The following is a 13,898-nucleotide window of genomic DNA, read 5'->3' on the forward strand; positions in this document are numbered from 1 at the left end:
AACCTCTGCTCAGATGTAGCCCGTGGTAGCTCAGTAACCAATTGGTTTCCCATAGTGAGGGGAACAAGGACTATTTCTAACAGGAACTCAATGTCAGGCTCTTTGACCTCCCCACCCCCCAAGGGAGGAACAGTCCTGTTAGGCCACAGAGGAGGACTTTGCAGCCAGTCCTGAAGATACCTGATAAAACAGGATCACATGAATGGGGAGGAGGTCCCCCCATCAGTGGACTTGGAAAGGGGCACGGTGGAGATGAGGGAGGGAGGGTGGGATTGGGAGGGAATGAGGGATCGGGACACAGCTGTGATACAGAGATAATAAAATGTAACTGATAAGAAAAAAAATAAAATAAAATAAAAGATTAAATTTTGAAAAAGAAAAAAAAAAGGGTCTGTGTGAGGAAGGCTCCCAGGCCACATGGCACATGTTCACAGGAGCCAATAGTGACGTTCACCCCACTCTCCAGAGCTCTGCATCCCACCCTCCTTTGTGGCCATCACTTTTGCTCAGTTCTGAACTCGACCAGTTGTTCTTCGCCCCTTACACACGTGAAAGGACGGTCAATGGCTGACCTCATGCTCTGGCATCTCATGGCCACCTCACCATTCCTCAGCTGTCCAATGCCGAACTCCCCAGCCGTGTGTCTCTTGCTTAGTTACCAGCGATCTTCTCAGGAGACTCCCACAGTGGAGGACTCAGCACGGAGTCCCCCAGCTCAGCTCTCGCTTGTCAGGGTCACCAGTGGGAAGGGTAGTGGTGCAAGAAGAGGGCACTGAGCCTGTGCTGTGTCTCGCTAGACTGTGGGGTCACTAGGATGGGCAGGACACCGCAGAGGTGACTCAGCGGGAAAGGGCGCTTGCTGCTTTTCCAGAGAGCCCAAGTCTGTTCTCTAGTAGCCATGTTGGGTAGCTCACAACTGCCTGGACCTTCAGGGCCAGGGCATCCAGCTTCCTCTCTGGAAACCCGACACCCCAAGGTGGACTCCTAACAGAACACGCTTGAGAAGGCCATACAGTTCAAGGTCCCTGCAGGCTCCCTCAGGCACAAACACCCCGTCCACCACAGTGTGCCACGGAGCTTCTAGGAATCCCGGCTGCTCCAGCCCATTTCTCCTTGGAAGTGTATTCGTCATCTTTCTTAAAAGACGGACTCTTCTCTCCCATGACCACATGTCTCTATCTGGACACAAGAACTTAGCAGCTCGGGCACAGAACCCGACATGCCCCTGGGCTTGGGGCCCAAGAGAAGAGCAGCGCAGAAATCCGAGGATGAGGGAGAGCCTGGCTCAGCTGACATCTTACCTGAGAAAATGGCCGTCTCAAGAAAAGGCCTCTAGGACATTGCCCGGGGCACTTGCTAGGAGCTCCGCATGGCCAGGGCTAAGCTGGCCAGTCAGCTAGAAACAAATGCCTGGACCTTGGCAGTGTGCCCCTGGTGGTCTGACAGTCCAGACTGTTGAGGTTTTTTTTTTTTTTTTTTCCCTCCACTGTTTCATTCTAATTACACAAGTGTCTTGAAATGAAATAGTGATGTGGGCATGAACCCATTATCAGACATAAGATGCAAATAAAATATGTTTTGTGCAAAATACATCTCCTGTGTTTCCATGTCCCACATTGGCCATGTCTGACAGTGTCACTAACAGTGTGAGTGGCAAATGAAAGCCCTTCCCTGTTTGCACTATGGCCTCGTCCAGCAATGGAAGCCAAAAATGGCGTTTTCTTTGGTTGTTTATACATTTCTCAATTATTGACTTTTTCTGAATTTAAAAAAAAATTAAAAGATTTTAGGTTAAGAAGGAAGCCTGAGGTTCTGTTCTTTTATTTATTTTATGTATGGGTGCTCTGTCTGCATGTACGCCTGCATGTCAGAAGAGGGCACCAAATTCTAGTATCAATGGTGTGAGCCTCCATGTGGGTGCTGGGACTTGAACTCAGGACCTGTGGAAGAGCAGCTGTGCTCTGAACCGCTGAGCTGTAACGACAGACCCACAGGCTGTCAGTGTCGGGGTCCTGGGCAGTCACAGCGTGTTGTCTCTGTCTCCCACTTGTCTTCATTTGTGATCTCACAGTCCAGACACCCTTCCTGGGCCCGTCACCAACTGGATGGAAAAGACCCTCCCGTCAGGTCCCCAGTGAGGGACGGGCACTCGAGAGAGCCTTCCTGGACAGTCGGTAGCCCCACTGCTTGGGGGTGGCCGCGCTGCCCAGAACACGCCCCATCAAGTGCCGCCGTCCAGTGTCCCTGTCGGCCTGCCGCCTCCGCTGTAGCCCAGGGTGCTCTTCCGACCGGGAAGGCACTTCTCCAGCTGCCCACGCCTGTCGCCTTCAAAGGGCCCCTTCATGCAAGGACAAACGCTGCTGAAAACTTCCCCAGTGCTGGGGAGGGAGCTCCATCTGCTCCTCACACGGCATCCTAGGTCTCCCGTGGTGAGGGGAGCCAGGCTAAAGGCATTTCTGTCCCCTCAGACCCCTGCACATTGACAAGTGGCCTCAAGCCCCACCTTCCTGATGACCCTTCGGTTCATTTCCTCCTTCCCTGGAGACGTCAGCTCCCTACAGTCTCCACTGTGAGCTGCCCCAGTGTTCCTCTAGTCCTGTTTACCAACATCTTCACAACCCAAAACAGAACAATGTCCCCGGCTCGTCTACGGAACAAGAATAACCTCTCTCTTCAGTCCTTTAGCCTTTTCACATTGTTTTTCCAAAACCCCTTTAAGCAGTTTTGGAAACATGGGAGTTACCATCATATTGTGCAAGTCAGTATAAGTTGTAGCTGTTTTCACAGCAGCTGTGTTGGAACCACGGGACGGTCAAGTTCTCACCAACGCTTCTCCCTCCTGCTCATTCGTGGTCTCCATCATTATCCACACCTCGCGAGAGGGGGCGTGTGAGGGTGCATGTGAGGGGCGTGTGAGGGGGCGTGTGAGCGGGCGTGTGAGGGGGCGTGTGAGGGGGCGTGTGAGCGAACGTTGATGGCTGCACTCTGGTGCATTGTTACCGAGCAGAGTCTGTGCTTTCATCATGTGTCAGTCTCCTGTGATACCGTGTTTGAGCTTAAATTTTAAGCAACTTACACTTTTTCCCTTACCGGCCTTTGATGAAGCTTTTCTGGATAATTATTGTGTTTCCGTTGCCCAGTGTGGTGGTTAACCTCCGTCAGCCTGACAGGGTTTGAGAACACCTGGGAGACACAGGTCTGTGAAGGTACTTCCAGAGAGGTTCAGCTAAGGAAGGCAGACCCCTCTGGATGTTCTGTGTTTCAGGTAGTGAAGATCTTGGTAAACAGAACTAAAAATGAAGGAGACCCTGGGGCGAAAATAGTGGCGGAAGCAGGGAGCCAAAGTCTCCAGGACATGAGGAAGTGAACTGAAGGTTGTGGGCTGGATGCCAGGATTAACCGAAAAGGGGAAAGAAGAACGCAGAGTGCCAGTGTCTGTGTCTCTGCCTCCTGATGCCTTTGACCAGCTGCCTCCTACCCACCTCCACACGGTACCCACGGTGGACCGGATCGTTTCTTCCTTTAGTTGCTTCTTGTCAGCTACTCTGTCAGAGCAGACAAGAACGGTAATTAACATACTCATCCACTGTGTTCCAAGCTTTTCCTACTGTGACTTCTTTAATTGTCCTTAATTTTTTTCCCCTTCATTTAACATTTAGTGATTCACCAGGACAATCAGATGCCCTTTGCGATGGTGAATTATGACTGTCTCCTCGCAGGATCTACCCGGGAGGCTGGCCTCTGGCCCTATGTGTGTGAGGGATTATCTAGATCAGGCTGGCCCCTGACAGACCTATGCAGGGTCATCTAGGTGCTGTGTGTAACTGAGGTGCACAGGCTCACGTAAACTGTGAGCAGTGCAGTTCCACAGGCTGGGGTCAGGCTGATGCAAAGGAGACAGAAGCTGAGGGCTGGTCTTTGTGGCTCTGCTTCCGGACCGCAGACGCAAGGCGACCAGATACTTCAAAATCCCGATGCCCTGACACACTGAACCCTCACACTGTGAGCCGAAATCAAGCCCTTCTTCTCTTGCATAGCTTTTGTTGGGTATTTTTTGTCATAGAAAAAAGACAAGTACCAACATCCCCTACACTAGGGATAAGAAAGGAAAACTTAAGAGGAGCCGGGGAAGCATCCACAAACTCAGACCAACCACGACGGAGTCTCGTTATCTGATTTTAATGGTGTGGGTGAAGTCCTCTTCCTTTGTCTTGAGTCTCAGTGGGAGTGGGATTAGGACAAGAAGTTCAGAGTCGGTGCTCATGACCTGCGAATTTCATTCCATTCCTCAGACATCAAGCAAAGAAGGCCACTGAAGACTCTCCGGACCTAGAGAGCACAGTGAGGCCCTGACAGAGAAAAGACACTCTCTAACACACCAGCTAGCACTGCAAGCAGCCGCATCTGGTGCTGAAGCAGGCACAGCCTAACCAGGATCAGGCAACATGAGAAAGACCAGGAGGAGGGGCCCATCGGAATGGACTGAGGCAGCACAGAGGAACCAGTGCGATCACCCACGCTGCCATCACCATGAGCGTGAAAGAAAAGGAGGGAATTGTCCGAACTGAGGTAAAACCTATCTTAACCAGACCCAACCCCAGAATCTGCCTGTGTAACAAACAGCCTGAGCGGCGATCGGAGGAGCGTCAGTGTGGGTAGAAATAGCGACTGAAGCACAGTGCCAGGCCCTCCACCGCCACTTTGTAGAATGGCCACGAGGCCCTTTGTCCTCTGTGGCTGTCAGGTGACATAACTGACAGGTCGGTGCATCAGCGGCCGTGGGTGACACTTAAGTGTGGTGTCTGTCATTTCTGTTCCTCTGGGTGCAGGTAGGGGGTGAACGCCGTGGTCACCGCGCTGTTCACGGCGCAGCTGTTGTTGACAGCTGTATAAAATTCTAAGTCTAACTCCGGGCGCATGTTTTATTTGTTTAACGAGAACCTAATAAGTTACAGAGGGAGTAGAGGCAAAAATAAAATAAAATAAAATAAAAATGGCAGGACTGAGTCAGTGAGGAGAAATTGAGAAACACCCTCACTAGAAAGAAAATAACCCCAACGGCTGCAGCAATCTCAGCAGCAGTCGCAAAGGAAGCGAGAAGAGCAGCTTACAGCCAGGTCCTGCGATCCCCTCCCTGGGGGGAAAGGGGTATCTTTAAAGCCAAGGGGCTGTCTGGATCCCAACCGTCTCAGGCAAACCTCAGTCTTGACTCGGCAGCTGGGGTGATAGGACTCCTCCTGTTCCTTCCCGGAGCCGGTTCCTCACGTCAGCAGACGCCCTCGCCTCTGCCGTGAGGAAGCTGACCAGAAATGCCGTGAGTGTGTCAGAGAGTTGAGTTTGCTCAGTGCCAACTGAGGCTGTGCATGTGTCAGCTGTGATTTCACTCTGTACCAACTGAGGGGTGCCACAGCCGGCAGCTGACGCACACCAGGTTGCCCCGTTCCGGAGGCCTCGATGGCACTGGCTTCCCCTCACTGTGAGGTGTCGTCCGCTGTCCTGTCCTTGGATGCTGCGTCCCCACCTTCCTCCTGTGCCTCTCTGGCACCGTCTTCCTCTGCTGTGTTCTCGTCACATGAAAATTCCATTCATATTGAATGGTGCTCGCCCCAGCGACTTCAGTCTTGTTCAGTTGTTTTTTAAAAACCTTCCACTGAGCTGGCGAGATGGCCGCAGGGTGAACGAGCTTGTGTGCCAAGGAGAGGACCTATGTTTGAGTCTCTAGCACCCACATGGTGAGCCAGGCATGCTGCACAAGTCTCTAGCCCTGTCACTGGAGTGTAGAGACAGGCACAGCTCACAGCCAGAGGCCTTGCCATAGCCATGGGCTTCCACATCAGCTAGGGATCACTTCTCAGGTCAATAAGGTGTGAGAGAGGCAAAGGAAAACACGACATTCTGGCTTTCCATGCACACAAGTGTGCGTGCCCATTTACTGATGAGAAGGCACACACATGTGTCAGAGAGACAGACAGAGACAGAGAGAGATGGAGACAGAGACCCAGAGAGAACAAGTAAAGTTAAAAAATAAGAATGGCCACAGATCACCCTCTAAGCACATTATCAGTTCACGGTCACAACCTACTGTAAAACCAGCATGCTGGGACGCGCCCAGAGTTCTCGCCTGGGACGCTCTACGGAGCAGGTCACAGATCTCCCCGTGAAGAGACAGGCAGGTGGCCCCTCAGGCTTTGCCGCACACTTGGTCTCTTTGCAGCGCCCCAGCTCTAACACTGTAGTGTGCAAGCAGCCTCTTGGCTCTAACCCTGTGGGGTGTCAACTCTGTGGGAAGCGTGTAGGCGGAGGAGGAGCTGCTTGGCTCCCGGTCTGAGGAGGTGAAGCCCACTGTGGCAGCGAAGGCGTGCAGCGAGGCACGCTCACAGGCTGGCTGCTCACACTTTGTCCAGTCAGGAGGCAGAGGGAGATGGCTGCTGGCGTCCTGCTTGCTTTCCTCCTTGTGTCCAGTCTAAGGCACCCACAGGCCATCAGAGGGGACCGTCCCTACTCAGAGCAAGTCTCTGCTGCTCAGGTAAGCCTTGCTAGTCTTCTCTACAGACACGCTCATGGGTGTCTCCTGGGTGACTCTCAGTCTAGTCAGACCGACAAGACGAACCCCACAACTGGGCTGCACGCAGCTTCTCTTGAAGTTTGACTTTTATACACTCTTCACATGTAACCCACCCACACACACAAATATTCTTCTGATTCTTTTTTGATCATTTAAAAAATGTCAGACCATTGTCAGCTCACAAGAAGCAAAGGACTGGAAGGCCCAGGTCTGGCCACCCCCTGAGGTTCAGAACCATTGCTCCCTGGCCATCCCCCGAGGTTCGGAACCCATCGCTCCCTGGCCCGGGAACCACACTCACATAGACCCTGTGCCCTTCACTTCCTTTAGGGTGCCAACTCCTCCTTCAGTCCAGGCTAGCCCGCTTTCACAGTGCGACTTCGAGTCCTGTCTGCTCACACACACACACACACACACACACACACCATGAGTCCTGTACATTGTGAACAGCAGGGGTGTGTGGCTAGTTGCACAGCTCCACCAGCCAGTCTGTGAGCATTTGCCCTCACCCTGATTTCTGTCTCTTAGGAATGGGGTTCCTCTCCTTGCTCTGCCCACTGAGTGCAGAGCTGAAATGCTCTGGCTTTGAGGGGTGCACAGCTCCCGGCTAAGCGAAAGCTGACCCAACTTCTGACTGAGCAGTCTTAATCCTTTTGTCTCGTTGCTGTGGTAAAAACCTGACAAAGCCAACCTGAGGGAAAAGGGTTTACTTACGATGCAGCCTCAGGTCACCAAGAGATCACTGTGGGGACGTGAAGGCAGCATGAGCTTGAAGCGGCTGGTCACGATGCACAGTGAAGAGAGAGTGCTGAGGGAAGTGTGGGTGCCCGTGCCCAGCTAACCGTACCCCTCCTCACACAATCCAGACAGCCTTGCCGGAACGGTGCCACCCGCAGTGGGTACGCCCCGGTTAGTAGAACCAAGGCAGTCCCACAGACATGCCCAGAGGGCGCCCTCTCACACACAGTCCCTCACAGAGACACTTTCCCCAGGCAAGTTTCGGTTGTGCCAAGTGGATGGTTAGAACGACCCATACACCCTCCTCTGTAGCCTCAGGCCTCCGTGTTACTTACCTTATGCTTCCTAAAATCACTACTCACTGGCTTTGCGGTGCCAGGGCCACTCAGGGGTCCTTTCCACACAGGCTGGGTGGGTGTCGAAGGCCCCAGGGAGGTCAACCTGACTGTGACCAAAAGGAGTTCCCGAGGCTCTCGGCTCTGTGCTCACGGTCAGCCAGCCCGTTCCATGGAAGACGGCAACTGTGGTAATACTTTGCACGTGAAGAGGTTGGACCTGCCGTGAGCCCTGACCATCCTGTCCCCAGGCCGGGACCTGAGCCCGGCTCAGGGTGCCTTTACAGTCCTGCACTGCCGAGGAAGACGTGGGGGGGGGGGAGAGAGCAGACATGGTGGGAAGCGGATGTTGTGTCGGTGTGTGCTCCAGCCCCAGGTGACATGAGCCATCTCCCCAGCAGCACCTGGAGAGAGATGGGTCCTGCTGGAGTTTCTCCACCACACAAGGGGGCCTGGAGGTGCTCTGAAAAGCAGAACATATGATTGGCAAGACAAGTGTGAACTAAACTGGGAGCAAGGTTTTTCTCTCCCAGTCCCCTTGGCTCTCAGAGCAGCAGAGCCCTCACCTCTTTAAGATTTTGTTATTCTTGTTTGTGTGGCACACGCCCACGCAGTGCCTGCAGCACCCAGAAGAGGAGCCTGAGCTCCTGGAACGGGAGAGATGGACAGTTACGAGCTGTCACTTGGGTGCCGGGGACCGAAGCCCGCTCCTCTGCAAGAACAGAAAGTGTGCTTAACCGCTGAGCCATCTCTTCTGCTCCACCCCTGACATCATTAGACTAGTAAGAGATTAGCGATGCGAGGTGGCACTGTCCCCGCAGTGGTGGCTCCTGCTGAGGGCTCCTCCTTGCGTGTGAGTCGGCATCCCCATGGAGCGAGGGGGAAGTAGTTTATGCAGATGGGCCGTAAGGAATCTTTCTTAGAGACCCACTGCAAATACTGCCACACTGGTGGTGGCTGGGACTTTAACATGTGACATATACATACATATATGTCTATATACACACATACGACATACATATGTATATAAACATATATACGACATGTATATAAACATATACGACATACACATATATGTATATAAACATATATGACATATATACAAACATACGTACATTCAGCCCCGTCACAGGCGTGCAAAGCCTCTTCTGGACTCCTTGCAGGACTACTGGGCCCTGCTGTTGCTCTCTCATTTTGCACCTGCTCCTCGGAGCTGCTATGCACCAGCTGAGCAAGGAAGCTCCCTCCCGCACGGTGGCTAGAACGGCCGCTGTCAAGGACATACACATGAATAAGCACAGGTGGATGCTGGTGGGAGAGCCAGCTAAACAGCCGTTATGGAGTAGAGCTCAGGTGCCGGCTCTGGAAAGGTCAGAGATGAAGAATTTGGTACTGCTTGATGCTGCTGGGTGTTTATCTAAAGAACTCGGAACTAGTATGTCAGCTGCTCCCTCCGGTTCACAACAGTCCAGGCGTGGGCTCAGCGCAGGTATCCACTAACTGATGGACGGCACTATGTGCGTAGTCCTTCACAAAGAAAGACGGAGTCACTGTGTCAGCGTGAGGGAGCCTGGGACCCATTCTGTCAAGTGAAACAAGACAGAGACAAACTCCCTTCCATGCGGACTCTAAAAGCGCCAATCTCACAGCAGTGCAGAGCATGTGGCTTCCTAAAGGTGGCCCAGATGGGGCTGTCAGGGGAGACTGACCAATGAGCACAAAGGTAACAATCACACAGGAGAAGAACATTCTACCGCAGAATAGGCTGACGGAGGAGAGAAATATTTTAGTGTATTTATTTGGAAGTAGCTGGAAGATTCTGAATGTTTGAGGTGACGTGTGTGTTAATTGCCCTCATTTGCTCTTTACATATGAGGTATTGCATTCAAAGCATGACAACTGTGCCCCATAAATAAGAACAATTATGCGCCAGTTAAAAATAAGCTGAGCCAAGCACTGTGGCTCATGCCTGCACTCCCACCACGTGAGAGTCCGAGGCGGGAGGATCAGCCCAGGGAGGGGAAGCCAGATGCTGAGTGAGACGCAATCAACACTGAGAACTCAGAAGTGGGGGCTTGCCTAATGCACATGAGGTCTTAAACTCACTCCCAGCACTCGTGTGCACACACACACACACACACACACACACACACACACACACACACACACCAAGGTGGCTACAAACAAGAAAGCTCACTGTGGTGACACGCTTTGTGCTCAACTTCACACTGGCTTTAAAATTATAATCCCGCCCATCGTTTCCACTAGAAAGCCATTCCCTAGCCTGTCTTTAAGTTTCCCAGATGAGCACTTCCTAATTTCCACAAATTAGGCAATTTAGATCTCCTGGGCAAACTGTAAACATCAAGGCTCCTCCCAGAGCAGCCGGGGTCCGCAGGCCGCCCTGAGGAATGGGGCGGAAAGGACTGTACAGTAACAGCGCGCCGAGAGAACTCTCCAGAAGGCGGGACTGTTAGCAAAGACTTCTCTGTGCTGTTTCTGTGTGGCTCTCACCACCCACGCACTGGCTCGTCGCTGTGAAGGGAAAAAAGCAAGTGCCTGAGAGGAAAAGCCACAGATGGGAGCAGTCATTACAAATCTGACATTTCTAAACTGGGCTTGACAGAGCAACTTTGAAAATATTTATCTATCAGAAAATAGTTTCAGCCGTGGGCAATTTGATGCAAAAGGGTTAGCTGATGGAAAAACCGTAACTCAGGATGACTGGCTTTAATGTAAGATGCTCTCGAAGGCCACCCAATCGCCAGTGCTTCCAACAACCTGGAAAATTTAGAGCAGCCTGGAAAAACAGCAGGGGCATGGGGAGGCAGCCAGGGCACAGGACGGGGTTAGAGCGGGTACGTGCTTTAGAGACATGGATGGAGTTAATATTAGATTATAAGCAAAAGCAAAATGCTGGCTGTGTTTAAGCAGGATCTCTCTGCCAGCGCCTGCTCTGCCTCGTCTGTCCAGGCCTGTTCCTTATACCTTTCTGGACAAAAGGCTGTGTGCCATACAGCCCCTTGTGACATGGGAAGAAGTGCCTTGAGGGACTGGCCTGCTTCTCCGTACCTTTGTTTGGCTTCTGATCTCAAGACAGTCTTTGCCGTGCTTAGAACTCGTGCGGTTTACAGAGCTGGTTTCCACAGCTGCCCCGTGCACTGTCCTGGGCAGCATGCTGGCCCCCAAGATCCTGCTAGCCCTGGCTGTTCTGCTCTTTCATCCTCTGTAGGGCTGCTGGTTTGAACCACTTGACATTTGGATGTCATTTCACCTGCCACTTTCACCAGCAACTTCCCTAAAACAATTATCTTGTAGAACTTTCTCACAGTCACAATCCTTTTTGCTACTGATTCCGTAGCAAAATTAAATAGTAGAAAAGGAAAAACCGAGCCCAGGCTTTCAACACTAAGCCTTCCCTGGTACAATCTGCCCCTCATCTGATCCCAACTGCAGAAAAAGAGCTGTCAGCCATCCTAGGTTCAAACCCACCCTCCTATCAATGTTGGAATGTTCTTCCAAACTAGCGCAGGGTTCATGACCCTCGTCTTCTGCCTAGGTGCTCCCCAGAACCCCCCATGCCCTCTGTTTGCCCCCACATTAGGCAGGTTCTGTTCAGAAGGTCCCCACCCTGGGAGTATAACAGACAGCAACATTATCCTGGTCACACCTCCCCGCAGTCAGCTTTCCCCCAGCTCTGCCAGGGCCGCCGTTCCCCTGCCCGGCCCCCGCGCTGGCGTGAGTGCCCCCGGAGGCTGCCATGCCCTGCTGTGGCACCGTTCCCGCACACATCTGTAATTGCCTGTTTGCACAGCTGCTAGCTGTTAGCCCCCTGCTGTACCCTCACCGCCTCACCCTGGGCTGAACAAACGCTCGCTGGATCCATGGATGCAATTCTAAGAACCATGCTTGCATTCAGCCTTACGGGAGGACAGGTATGTGAGCCCTTCAGACTGACAAAAGCGGCGATTGTGTGAGTTTAGCGAGTAAAGAAAGCTCTTAGGAAAACTGGCCCAGACTGCTTGGAGTTGCCTCTAACAGAGGCGGGGGCGGGGCAGACTGGGGGAGAAGCACAGGGGTCACAGAACAAGGTGGTAGGAAAGAGAGGCTTGGACTGAGCAGGCATCTCCAATCAATTAGATGCTGACAATTTTTCCTGGTCTCCCAAATATTGCCCCTCAGCCTTCCAACCCATCTGGAAAATTCCTTCTTCTGGATGAAGCGTGATCCTGCCAAGTGAACACTCCAGCCTTCTGACAGCCACAGCGAAGCCTGTCAAACCATGCGATTTAGGAGGAAAACTATCTGACATCAAAAAACCATTTGGCCTTCCTCAGCTTCCAGAGAACGCCATAATCCTGGGATTAGGAGCCAAACACACAGTGTGTTGAATGGGAATGTTCAGACAGACAGCTTCTGGGCGAAAGCAAAGCTCAGCGTCGGTGAGGGGGAAAAGGTGAAATGGTTTCATTTTAGCTGAAACTGAGAACATGTCACTCTTGTCATGAGGAACTGCGAGTGCGATGGTTAAAAGTTTGGAGGACCCTGACAGCCTTCTCTTCTCCTGTGAGAACTACCATCCCAGGCACAAATCCACCGCCTTGGACTGATGGCAGAAAAGCTGCCCATGGCTGGGGATGAAGTGTCACCATCTGTGCGAAGGGGTCTTGGGTAAGTTAAACGAGACAGTTATAAAACATGGCTAGAAAGGCAACTCCAAGACGCCCTGTCCTGCACTGATGCTGTGCTTGGGAGATGCTCCTCATGGTAGGAAGTGCTCCCTACAGTGACATCCATACCACACAGGCACTCAGGAGCACCATTCAGAGTCAGCCTGGGGAAGCCACAGTGGCTGATTCCCCAAACAACCACCAAGCAGGGCTCCCGGATTCCAGGCATCCACAGACCAAGAGGAACCCAGGAGTTTACTCTCTTCTGCAAGAGCTGACCCAGAAAACAAACAGAGTTTCCGGGCACATGCCAGGAGAGGAGAAGCAGCCATAGGCTGCTGTGCACAGAGTGGAGAGCAAGGTGGCCACTGAAGGAAGGCAAGAAGGTTATGAAAGATATCGTGCAGGAGAGAGGCTGAAGAGTGGTCAATGTCTTCCTGTGAGCGATACCTTCAGAGAGGGGAAACAGCCTTGCTCCTGAGATGGGGCAGAATGTAATTAGGGACAGGAAATTTCTTATTGCTTTTAATGTTGGTACGAAGCCACTAAGAAATGATAGTTTGTCTGACTTAGACACAGCTATAAAGTACTATTTATTATTTTTGTTCTTTTTTTATGGCACTGGCAATTAAACCCATGGACTTGTGCATGCTAGGTAAGTGCCACCATAACACCAATCTATTCTGTTTTGTTTTACTAGAGTGCTATCCTTTTATGGATAAATTTATCTCATTTACTTTTATTGGTATTCTCAGGGACAGTTCTTTCTTTTCTTTCTTTAATTTTCAGGACACACACACACAAAAAAAGACAATTAAATGAGTGTGCATTCAGTGAAGAACCTGGTCCAAGCAGATGTGGCTGAGGGCCCAGCCGTAGAGGTGGACGTGCCCCTCCCCTGAGAGAATCTCAGTTCTTCCCAACGCTGCTCTTCCCCTGAGTTAATAGCCTGACTTCTCGGTCTATGAACATTTTTTTTTTTTGGTCTTTTTGAATGTTGTGCAACTGAACTCTTGTGCAACTGCTTTTGTGCTCAACTCCTCTTCACCAGTCCTACCCTGCTTGGTTGTGGTGTGCACTCTCTCTGACTGGACATTACTGCCCTGTGCGGCCGTGCCGCAGAGGAGGTGTGCGGGCACCTGTGCTCTCTCCCACAAGGGGGAGAGTCGGAGCTGCTGTGAGCTCTGCTGAATTTGTTGTTTTCATGCATACAAGTTGGCACACACCCTGCTTGGCACACACCCGGGAGTGGAGTCACTAGCAGACAGAGCCTGTGGACTGTTAGGTTCGGCATATTCTTCCAAAGAAATCACACAGATTTGCATTCCCACCAGCAATCGGGAAGCCAACATAGTTTACATTAATAAAACGCTGCTCTGCTTGCTCACGGAGCGTGTACGCCAGGCACTTTCTGCACCGAGTGACCCACTTCGAACATTTCCTTAGAACACAACTTAGCTGGCCACACTGCTGTGAGAAGGACAGATCAGGAAAACAGACTCTGATAACACTCCAGCCGCCTCTCCACGGTGATGAATAATGTAAAACAGAGGTTAGTAAAATGGCACAGGATACCAGTCAGCTGTTACC

Source organism: Psammomys obesus, unplaced genomic scaffold, assembly GCF_907164565.1.
Source record: "Psammomys obesus unplaced genomic scaffold, mPsaObe1.curated_primary_1811, whole genome shotgun sequence".
NCBI lineage: Eukaryota > Metazoa > Chordata > Mammalia > Rodentia > Muridae > Psammomys > Psammomys obesus.